This window comes from Sphaerodactylus townsendi, linkage group LG05, assembly GCF_021028975.2.
Source record: "Sphaerodactylus townsendi isolate TG3544 linkage group LG05, MPM_Stown_v2.3, whole genome shotgun sequence".
NCBI classification, from domain to species: domain Eukaryota; kingdom Metazoa; phylum Chordata; class Lepidosauria; order Squamata; family Sphaerodactylidae; genus Sphaerodactylus; species Sphaerodactylus townsendi.
This window is the reverse complement of record NC_059429.1, coordinates 13,240,128-13,251,496: the sequence shown is the minus strand read 5'-3', so window position 1 is coordinate 13,251,496 and position 11,369 is coordinate 13,240,128.

The following is an 11,369-nucleotide window of genomic DNA, read 5'->3' as shown; positions in this document are numbered from 1 at the left end:
CATGCAGCGGGGAAGTCTGGACAAACAAGGGGGCGTCCGGACATGCAGCGGGGAAGTCTGGACAAACAAGGGGGCCTGTACGGACACGCATGGAGGCGTCCGGACACGCAGGGGGCATCCAGACACGCAGGGGGCCCTGCCTGGACATGCATGGGGGGTGTCCGGACAAACAAGGGGGTGTCCGGACACCAAGGGGGGGCCAGACACACAGGAGGGGCATCAGGACATGCAGGTGGGCTTTTGGACACGCAGGGGGCATCCAGACACACAGGGGGGTCGTCTGGACACGCAGGGGGCATCCAGACACACAGGGGGGTCATCTGGACACGTATGGGGGGTGTCCGGACATGCAGGAGGGTGTCCGGACAAAAAAGGGGGCCGTCCGGACACGCATAGGGGGCATCTGGATATGCAAGGGGGCATCCGGACACACATGTGGGGCATCCGGACAAGGGGCGCCCGGACAAGGGGGCGTCCGGACACGCATGGGGCGTCCGGACATGCAGAGGTGCCTGTCCCGTCCGGATACGCAGGAGGGTGTCCAGAAAAACAAGAGGGCCATCCGTATACGCAGGGGGCAACCGGACATGGAGGGGGGCCCTCCGGACACGCATGGGGGGCGTCCGGACACACAGGTGGGGCATCCGGACACTCATGGGGGCATCCGGACACACAGGTGGGGCATCCAGACATGCATGGGGGCGTACGGGCACGCAGGGTGGCAGTCCGGACATGCGGGGGGCTGTCCAGAAACGCAGGAGGGTGTCTGAAAAACAAGGGGGCCATCCGTACATGCAGGGGGGCACCCGGACATGGAGGGGGGCCCTCCGAACAAGCATGAGAGGCATCCGGACACTCAGGGGGCGTCTGGACAAACAAGGGGGTGTCCGGACACGCAGGGGGCGTCCGGACACGCAGGGGGCTTGTGCAGACATGCATGGGGGGCGTCCGGACACACAGGTGAGGCATCCGGACACTCATGGGGGCGTACGGGCATGCAGGGTGGCAGTCCGGACATGCGGGGGGCTGTCCGGACACGCAGGAGGGTGTCCGCAAAAACAAGGGGGCCATCCGTACATGCAGGGGGGCAACTGGACATGGAGGGGGCCCTCCGGACACACAAGGGGGCGTCCGGACACGCGGGGGGCTTGTGCAGACACGCATGGGGGCGTCCGGACACACAGGGGAGGCGTCTGGACACGCAGGGGGGGCATCCGGACACACAGGGGAGGCGTCCGGACATGCATGGGGGTTTCCGAACACGCATGGGGGCGTCTGGACACGAATGGGGTGTGTCTGGACAAAGAAGGGGGCATTCGGACATGCATGGGGGGCATCCGGACACACAGGGGCGCGACTGGACAAACAAGGGGCGTCCGGACACACAGGAGGTTTTCCAGACAGACAAGGGGGCTGTCTGGACACGCCGGGGGCATCCGGGCACGCAGGGGGCCTGTCCGGACACGCATGGGGGCGTCCGGACACGCACGGGGGGCATCCGGACACACAGGTGGGGCATCTGGACACACAGGTGGGGCGTCTGGACACGCATGGGGGGCGTCTGGACAAACAAGGGGGCCATCCGGACACACATGGGGGGTGTCCGGACGTGCAGGGGGGGCGTTCGGACGCACATGGGGGCATCCAGACATGCAGGCGGGCCTGTCCGGACACACATGGGGGTGTCAGGACACACATGGGGGGTGTCCGGACATGCAGGGGGGCGTCCGGACGCACATGGGGCGTCCAGACATGCAGGCGGGCCTGTCCGGACACACATGGGGGCGTCAGGACACGCAGGGGGGCGTCCGGACATGCAGGGTACTGTCTGGACACACATGGGGGCGTCCGGACACGCAGGGGGGCCTGCTCGGACAAACAAGGGAGGTGTCCGGACACGCATGGGGGGCGTCCGAACAAACAACGGGGCGTCCGGACATGCAGGGGGGGCGTCCGGACAAACAACGGGGCGTCCGGACATGCAGGGGTGGCGTCCGGACACGCAGAGGGGTGCATGCACATGGTGCATAAATCTTGGTCGTCCTCGAGGATCCCTGCTTTAAACATGTTTTTGCGCCACTGGTGCGCCAGGGAGCCAGTGCTCGCGTGATTGCTGTAGTCAGACAGGTGTGTGAGGGCTTAGCTGTGATGTGATAGTGATTTAAGGGGTGACTTTGTAGGGAATTCCATAGAAGCAGAAATAAAAGGCTTTAGTGTAAAAGGCCGTTTATTCGGGCGTCCTAGAAAGCTCACGTACTGCAGTGGCAGGAATAAGATCTCCATGAAGCACGGAGTTATAACTCTGTCCATCCCATCCCCCCTCTCAGATTCCAGCATGGGAGCGGAGGTCTCATCTCCCTACATGAGATAAGGTCTCCTAAGCCCGGGCTGTGGAATGTAGTCCAGGCCAGGCGGCTGACCGGCTCATCAACACCATTGGATCCTTTGCATTTCTGCCTCCCCTTAAAAAAGACCTCTCAAGGTTTGTGCTTGATTAGAAAGCAAGAAATGAAGCTGAGAGCGTCAGCCCCGGAATAAGCCCATTGATTATACCCAAGAGGAATACTTGCAAGAGACCCAGCTAAATATTGTGGCGTTCCGCGGTCGCGAAAGTCCAAGGATGGCGTCAATTTACGTAATGCTTGTGGCCATCCAATAATGAGTCGGTGGGGGGGTCTCTCCGGTAGGTCGTGCCAGGCATCGGAAGCGAGGGAGCCTCCTTGAGTAAACTAGGAATGGAAGACAGGATGGATCTTACTAAGAGAGTTAGGTAAATCCAATCGGTTGGTAACATCATTAATCACTTTAGTAATCTGAAAAGGTCCTATGAATCTTTTGCCTGGATTTGAAAATTTATGCACGTCTCTGAGATTTTTGGTAGACAAATACGCGAAGGCGCCCACACGCATAAGGAAATCCGAGCGGTGCTTATCCGCTTACGGCTTTTGGGAGTCTTTAGCATAGCCTGTTGTAAGGCAGTCTGGACCATTTTCCACCCCTCGACCAGAGATGAAATCCACTGCTGCCAAACTCCGAGGAGGATCCAAAGCTGTCGCGGGCAGTTCGCGTGGCAATGGCGGGAAGAATGACGGAACTGCAATTTCGAAGGGGTTTTTTTAGGTACTGCTATGAACCGCATTATTATAAGCGTATTCTGCAAAGCGGAATTAGCTCGCACCAGATTGTATGTGGTGGTAGTTGAGTGTAACAACGTAAATACTACTCTAAGGTTCTGTTAAGTTTCTCTCTCTGTCTCACCGTCACTTTGAGCGTGGTAAAGGCCCGGTAACCGCAGGGGCGGCCCCTAACAACCCTAGAAAAGCTTTCCAGAACCTTGAAATGAATTAGGGGCAGCGGTCGGAGACCATACTTAACGGGGGTGGAGTGTAGGCAGTAAAGCAATGCTGAATGAACCGACGATAGCTAACTTAAAGGAAGCGGAGGGGATGGAAGCACATGGGATGAAATGGGCTTGTTTAGAAAATAGGTCCACAACCACCCACAAGACCGTGTTGCCATGACTTTCTGGTAAATCTGGCCGTCCATGGAGATGACTTCCCAGAGGCGGGAGGGAGCCACCGGAGAGAGAGTTTTCAACAGACCATGGGGTTTTTTTTCGGAGCGTTCTTGGCTTCTGCACAAACAGAAACAACCTTTAATATACGTCTCAATGTCCTTGCGCATCAGCGCCGGAAGCAACTGCCGGCGGGCCAAATGCAGAGTTTTTAGAAAGCCAAAATGTCCAGCCGAGCGGGCATCATGACGAGCCTCAAGAACCTGCTTACGGAGGGGGGGAGGCATGTACCCAACAATCCCCCCGCCGCCAATGGCCATTCTCCGGCGCGGTTGGGAGTCACCTTCCTCCGCCCGGAGGAGTTAGCAAGCCCCGCCTCCTCGAGTTCCCGTAGGAAAAAAGGAGAGACCAGAGCTGGGAATGGGCGGAGAAGCGGATAATCTCTGAGAGCAGGTAGCAACCAGCCCCAATTGGTGGGGAGGAGAGAACAGTGCGTGGAATGTCCCGTAAGGTAGCTCCACCCCCCCTCTCCGGGTAGGCCCGAAAGCGCATCAGCCAGTAGTTGTTGGTTTTTCCGGGGAAAAAATGGACCGTGAAAAAGAGAAGCTGAAAAGAAATCGGCCCATGAAGTTGCCAGCGGACGAAATCTTGAGGGGGGTGGAGAGAAATGAAAGTTCTTGTGATCCGACCAAACTTGAAAGGGGTGTTTAGCCCCCTCCAGCCAGTAAAGGCATAGGAGGTGATGCTACTTTGATGGCCGCCGGTTTCTTTATCCCCTACAGTCAAGATTCGGGTTTCAGCACCGGAGAATTTCTTTGATAAATAAGCACACGCAGACCAACCTACCATCTTCTTTCTCTGCAGCAGAACTGCCCCAAGCGCTTTGTCCGAGGCATCCACGTGAACTTCTGGGAGCTCTGGGTCAGGGTGCTTCAGGATAGAGTTCAGTAATGGCGGATTTTAAAAGCTGAAAGGCATATGACATTCTTCAGACCGGGAAAGGGGGGCCCCGGGCTTGGCAGTCAGTGGATCTTTTACCTTAGTGCGTAAGAGGTCTGTGAGTGGGAGAGTCAGTTCGGCGAATGGGGGGTATGAAATCCATGATAGAAATTGGCAAAACACCGAAAAGATTTGGAGTTCTTTTCGGCTGGTAGGAGCAGGCCATTGGAGGGACTGCATCAATTTCAACAGGATCCATTTTTAGGCCCTCAGGCGGAATCCGATATTGGAAATAGTCAATGGAGGTTTGGTGGAAACAGCATTTGGAAAGTTTGGCAAAGAGGGAGTTGTTGAGCAAAGCGTTTCAATACTTCCCGAGTTAATGCTTCATATCCTCCATGGTTTTGTGAATAAAATTAAGAAACGTCATCTAAGTACACCACTACTAACGATAAATCATGGAGAACTTCGTTGATAAGGGCCATAAAAGCTCAGGGGGCCCCACTTAACCCGAATGGCATTAATAAGTATTCAAACTGGCTCCAAACTTTGTGTTAAATGCGGTCAAAATGTTCATAGCCTTCATAATTCTGGCCCTGTAGTAAGCTTCTCTCCAAGTCCAGCTTAGTAAAGATGCGTCCGCTTGCCCAATGCGTCTAAAAGATCCTTGATTAAGGGCAAAGGGTATTTATTGGACAGGGAGACTGCATTGAGTCCTCGGTAATCTGTGCAGAGCCGTAGGAGCCATCTTTCTTCTTCTACAAACAATACAGGAGCAGCATGCGTGTGTTTGGTAGCCATAGTATGAACCAGCGAGGCGAGGTTCTTGTCTAAGAAGGCTGCAGTTCCTTCTCCTCATTTAAGGACTCATGCGGTGGATTGTCCCTTTGGGCAGTTGCGCCAAACTGTATTGCGATTTTGCAGTCAGTGTCTCTATGGGGTAACAACTAATTGAGTGCTTGCTCCTGAAACACTCTAAACAAATCTTGGTAAAGCCCGATTGGAATGCCCGGTAAAATCGGGGAGCAATCGCTGAAGAAGCCGGGGGGGGGGTGTGTCAGGAGAAGCCGAGTTTTCCCCCCAATTCATGTGTTCACATAGGGAGGGTCCAGTGAATTCTAAGATGCTGCCAACAATTTTGGTTCGTGCAACAACAACCATAGCATGCCCAGGACTATGGAGTGTTTAGCCACTGGCGCCAGAATAAAACTAATTTTCTCCCAATAATTAGAAACGCAAAGGAGGAGAACCGGTTAGCGTTTTGAACTGGGCCGGTCCTTCGCTCCCGAGAGGACTGCCGTCCATTTGGGTGAATGGTATCAGGCTTAGCCAGGGGGATTTGGTACAGACCCTGGCTCCTCCGCCCACACCTGGGGGGGGCATTAGAAAAAACGAAATAGGAGCAGCCAAAGAATCCACAAGGGCTGAAAACTACTATGTCTGAGTATGCTAAGCGGGGTTGGCCAGAAACGCTTGGATTGTAATGGGAGCGCTGCCTTCACTCACGGCGTCTGGAGTCGAGCCCATGTCCATGGGGGCTGAAGAAAGGCAAACAGCTGCTTCCCCCTCCTCTGGGTAAGCGCCTTCGACAGCTGCCTTAGAGCGAGCCTGTTAGAGGTGCGGCCGGTTCTTGTCTGGTGGCCGCGGAGATGGGGAATTAACGTAGCGGCTGGAGCGGTTAGCTTCATAGCGCGGGCAATTTGGCGGCGGAATGACCTAGTCCTCCGCGAAGTAAAGAGCCTAATCCCAGTCGGCGACGGCGCTCGGAGGTGGTCTCGGTAGGGGCGGCTGGAAGCTTGGCGAGGTGATGGTAGTGGCGGGTTTTGAGCGTAGGCGGCCGCCGGCATGAGCGTGCTCCAAGCGAGGGGCGCACCTGGGTTACTTAACCCGATCCAATCAACAATGGCGATGCGGGGGATCCGAGATTAAAGCTGCCGTTTCACGCAGCTGGCCGTCAACAGCATCCGAGAAGTATTCACATTTCTATGCGCTCAGGCCACTCAGGAGGGAGTCGGTGACGCCTTTTGAAATTCGCGGGCAAATTCTTACCCAGCGGTTGCCTTGCTGAATAGATTTGATGGTGCCCGGATAGCTTCATTTTCCTTTACCAGGATCTTGGAAGCGCGCCCTTAAGGCTTGGAGGCACGCGGGCACCGTCGCGAGGTATCTTCATCTTACAGGTTCAAAAGAGTCCACAAACCAATTCGCTGCTGCCTGTCCAGGACTGAGCCGATGTCCACGTGTTACCGCGCTCAGACCGGTGCTCATCGTCATAGTCCTCCATGTGGGCATCGAGTTGCAAGATAGAGTAGGGAAATTTGGAAGCGGTCCCATCCCGAAGCGGGCAGGTATTGGAGGTCTGTAATATCCCCTCTCGACGGCCAAACCGCAGGGGCGGCAGTTCGCGCCAGGATTCGCAGGTTGAACATGGATTTCGCGTAGGAGGGCCGGAGTCGGTGGAGGTGGAGAATTCCGCCAGCAGCCTAGTGCCGCTAAAGGCGTTCGCAGGTAAGGATCTGGTCCCTTGGAAGAGTGGCAAAGGACCCAGCAAGCGTCGCCCCTCTGGCGCCGGCTGTACCAGTGACAGCGTGGAGCCAGCAGGTTGACCTGTTCTGCTGCTTCTTCAGTTCCCTCTTGAAGGCAGCCAACTCCTCTTTCCTTACGGGTCAGCGCATCCTGAATGCTTATGCGAAGATGCTTTCTCTCGTTGAATTTGGCCAGGTCGTCTTTCGTTGAACCTTCTGCAGTTAGTTCACTTTGCGTACGTAAGGCCTGAAGCGCACGCGTTAGCAGCTGTAAGTCCAGTTTGGAGTGTTCCAGGACTTTATCATGGACTGATAGAGTTCTGCACTATATTAGCCGGTGCAAGCGTCTTTGTACGGTCGAATTAGGGTTAGATTTCCTTGCGCTGCTGTTCCCGGTCTCTTTGCAGGTTTTCGCGGCTCTTGCTGCAGCTGTTCTCGTTTCCTCTTCCCATAGCTTTAGCGTTCACGGGCCCGTAGCTGCTTGGGCATCTGCGCCCAGTCGGCCCACTTCCTCATCCCAGCTCTCTTTCGATCGGAGAATAAATAGCTCAGGCTGGGAAGTGCAGAGCTTTCTCAGGTCTCCTCTTTCATCCCTGAGCGCGGGGCTGACCGTGCCCACCGGTGAAAGCTCCCACAGGGCATCTCAGAGTGCAACCGCTAGTCCGGGATCTAGGGATGCAGATCGAAAGAAGGCGAATGCGGATACCTGTCCCAATCCCTGGTATAGTCCCAGGTTCACGATTGGAATGTGGACGGGCCCCAGTGCTGTATGCCACGGTGGATCTTTAGAAGCATCACCAAAATCTGAGTCCAGGAATGGTTCGATGGACTCCTGTGTTGCCGCACCGTAAAGGTGGTGAACCTGTCACCCTCCGTGACAGGTTGCATCTGAGGTTTGTAATCCATACGACAGCGGGTAAATACTACCCGATCCTGGCCTTCGATCCATAGACAAGCGCTAAGCGACTCATGTAAGTCCCCATGGTGATCTTCACGTCCCTCGTTCCTTGAATTAAAGGAAGGCTCGTGCTGATCTGAAGACGGGAAAGAGTCTGTGAGACCAGCTCTCCCGCTTTGGTTCCTCTAAATCCAGAAGGGAGAGCTCGGAGCCCTCTTCGGGGGCTGCCGAACACTTCCACAGGAACATTCAACCTCTCCATGCCGAGACACCAGAGGTCCACTGCACTAAGAAAATAGATGAGCGATGGATTCCACCACTTGCAATGCCAAAAAAAAATTTCGCTGAAGTAGAAATAAAAGGCTTTTTGGGTGTAAAAGACCGTTTATTCGGTATCCTAGAAAGCTGCGTACACGCATTGGCAGGAATAAGATCTCCACATAGAAGCACAGGTTATAACTCTGTCCATCCCATCCCCCCTCCCAGATTCCCATGGGAGCGGAGGTCTCATCTCGCTCGCAGAGATAAGGTCTCCGCCCGGAGAAGTTATTTCGCCAGACTGCGGAATGTAGTCAAGGCCTTTAGGCATTTGACCGGCTTCGTCAACACCGTTGGATATTTACAGAACTTGGTGCAGAAATCATGGTCATCCTCGAGGATACCTGTTTTAAGCATGTTTTTGCTTACTGGTGCGCCAGGGAGCATGTGATGCGTGATTTCTGTGAAAGTCCAGAGCTGTAGCTGAGGGGGGACTTGAGGTGTGATGTGATGGTGGTTTGGGGTGGCTTGGTACAGAAATCGCGGGACCCATGGAATATTCCTGATTTAAGAAACATGTTTTACTTTCTGCCAATGGTGCGCCATGGGAAATATAGGTAATCAATGATAGCTGTGGTCAGAACACTATGTATGAGGGCTTGAGGTGAAACGATGTGATGAATTGGTTGGGGGGTAACTTGGTGCAGAAATGTGATCATCCTCGGGGATCCCTGTTTTTCCAACATGTTTTTGCGCCACTGATGTAGGAAGCTTATGTGATCACGTGATTTTGCCGTTAACCTGCTTGTAAAGTAAGATATGCTTTATAGATTCATGGTTAATTTCATTTCGTTTCAGTTCGAAAATCATATGAAATCAGGAGAATCCCTGTGGATCCTCATTTTACCCAGGCCCATTTCTGAGATCTCCCGGTTCCCTCTACTTGGACTCTGTTTCCTTGCAATTCTGTTGAAACTGGATTACTTAAAATATCATGGATCTTTTACACTTTAAACATCTGAGATATTGCTGTCTCCAGCCTTTCCCAGACACCTGAACTAAAAACAAAAACTGTAAAACAGGAACCACTAACAAATAAGAATGCTATAGTGCTTTGCCTCTAGAGGGCTTCTTAAAGGGAAAGGGTCTAACTAAGGTTCCCTTCCACAGAAAACTGTACAAAAAACAACTGAACCCATTCTGACTAAAGGTATAACTGTGGCTTACATAAGGAAAATAATTAGAGGAGTGCCTCACAAAGGCATGAGCAGTGTGACTAGTCAAAATATTTACCCAGAGAAACTTCATAGCAGTATGGGAATTTGAATCTAGTTCTCTCAGATCCCATGTCAACAGTCTAACCACTCTACTACACTGTCTCTCTATATCTATATTTTTGAGTTTCTTCATAAGCCACTTTGAGTCTTTAGTGGGGAGGCAAGTGAAGTAGAAATACTTAAATATGATTTCATAGCTTTTTCCAAGATGGATGGGGGAATGAGATTCTTAACAGTCTTCCCATATGATAATGTTTCCAAACTGTGCCAGCACACACAATTTAGATTCGCTTTTATTTTCAAAGCATATTAGTGTGTATCTCAATCTGTTTTGTCTTGTTTTCTGTTGTATTTTGTTTTTATAGCACATTATTATTCATGAGCTGTATATGTTGTTTTTGACGGCAGTACTATTCACCATGTGAGTCGCCTTGGGCAGATTTCACGGAACAAAGTGTTCGCCACGAGTTTATAACATAATGAACATGTTGCCCTTTCCAGTCCCCCAAATTAGCCTTACAACAATGATATGAAATAGTGACTGTAATTTTCCCAAGGTCACCTATGGAAATCTATGGCTGAGCAGAAATCTAAACACTGGTTTTCCACAACCAAAGCACAAGCTTGTACTACCTGTGACCAATCAAGCTTGAATGCAACCCATGATCCATGAATTGAGAGCTATTAAATGATAGACAACCTTCCAGCTGATTTAAAACTCTGAACTGAACAACTTCAAGTTTCTAAAAACAGCTCACATATATTGAACATGTTTGTAAAATGGTGATTAGTATCTCTCATAAGAGACCCTCCAAATTCGGGATGCGTATGTATTGCTGAATCTGTGCATTCTGATTGTAATCAGTCCTAATCTAGTACAAATTTTCGGCTCAAGTCCTTCATTATTAACAGCACGAGGAGTAGTAGTACAAATCCGTGTCCTTCAGCTTTTGTATATAGAACCAAGAGATAATTTGTTTCATTTGATAACAGTTATATCGTCATTATTCTGACTTGTCTTTCCCTTTCCAGATTCATGAATGCAAAGAGAATTTCATATTTGCTGCTAAAATGGGTTATTTCAGATTATCTACTTGCCTTTAAACTAAAAACTGAAAAAAAAACTATAGCAAGGATTTAAGGATGATGTAGCGAAAAACTGAAAAAAACTATAACAAGTATTTAAGGATGGTGTAGTTAAATTGGGTGCTATATATGCACTACAAGGATATTCAGGAGCTTGGGAGAGAGATTTGGGTACAGGGCAGCTGAGGACTTGGGAAATGTAAATAATGATGCCACAAAAATGTCACAAATTATTTCCAAATAACCTAGCAAATCTTTGACTGCAGTCCTCGTATTCCTATAGCATTCTCTTTAAAATTCTTCTTGAACATACAATATGTGTTTCAATTATAATACCTCATTACAGCATCCAGTTTACATTTCAACCATCCAATTATTCAATTAAACACTTGCATGCAAAATGACCTTCATGCCTGTCTCTCTCTTAAGTGCCCAGCCATAACAGCATGAATGGCATATTCAAAACTAGTCCAACTCCAGGTAGCTCCCACTCCAGGTATAAAGGCGGACAGAGTGAGGAAGAGAGATGTGGAAGGAATAAACAGAGGCTGATGACGCTTACCTCTAGAAAACTTCATGGTTTTCTGTACCAGCATAAAATAAGCTAGAATGGAGTGGACGGTGTTTGCTGATCATCAGCTGTAAAGCGATCCAACAAATCCACTCCAGGCGACAAGCTATGACTATGCCAAGAATAGAAACACTAGTTATTTATAGCATAACATGTGGCATCCATATTGATATTGATGTAGATATATGTATAGATATGTACACGCAGCTTGGTTTTCTTCGCACATGGTGCATTTTGTGATCCCGCATCAACAAAGCCAGTTAATCTTTAAACAAATTCAATAAATATGCTTTAAGAGTGC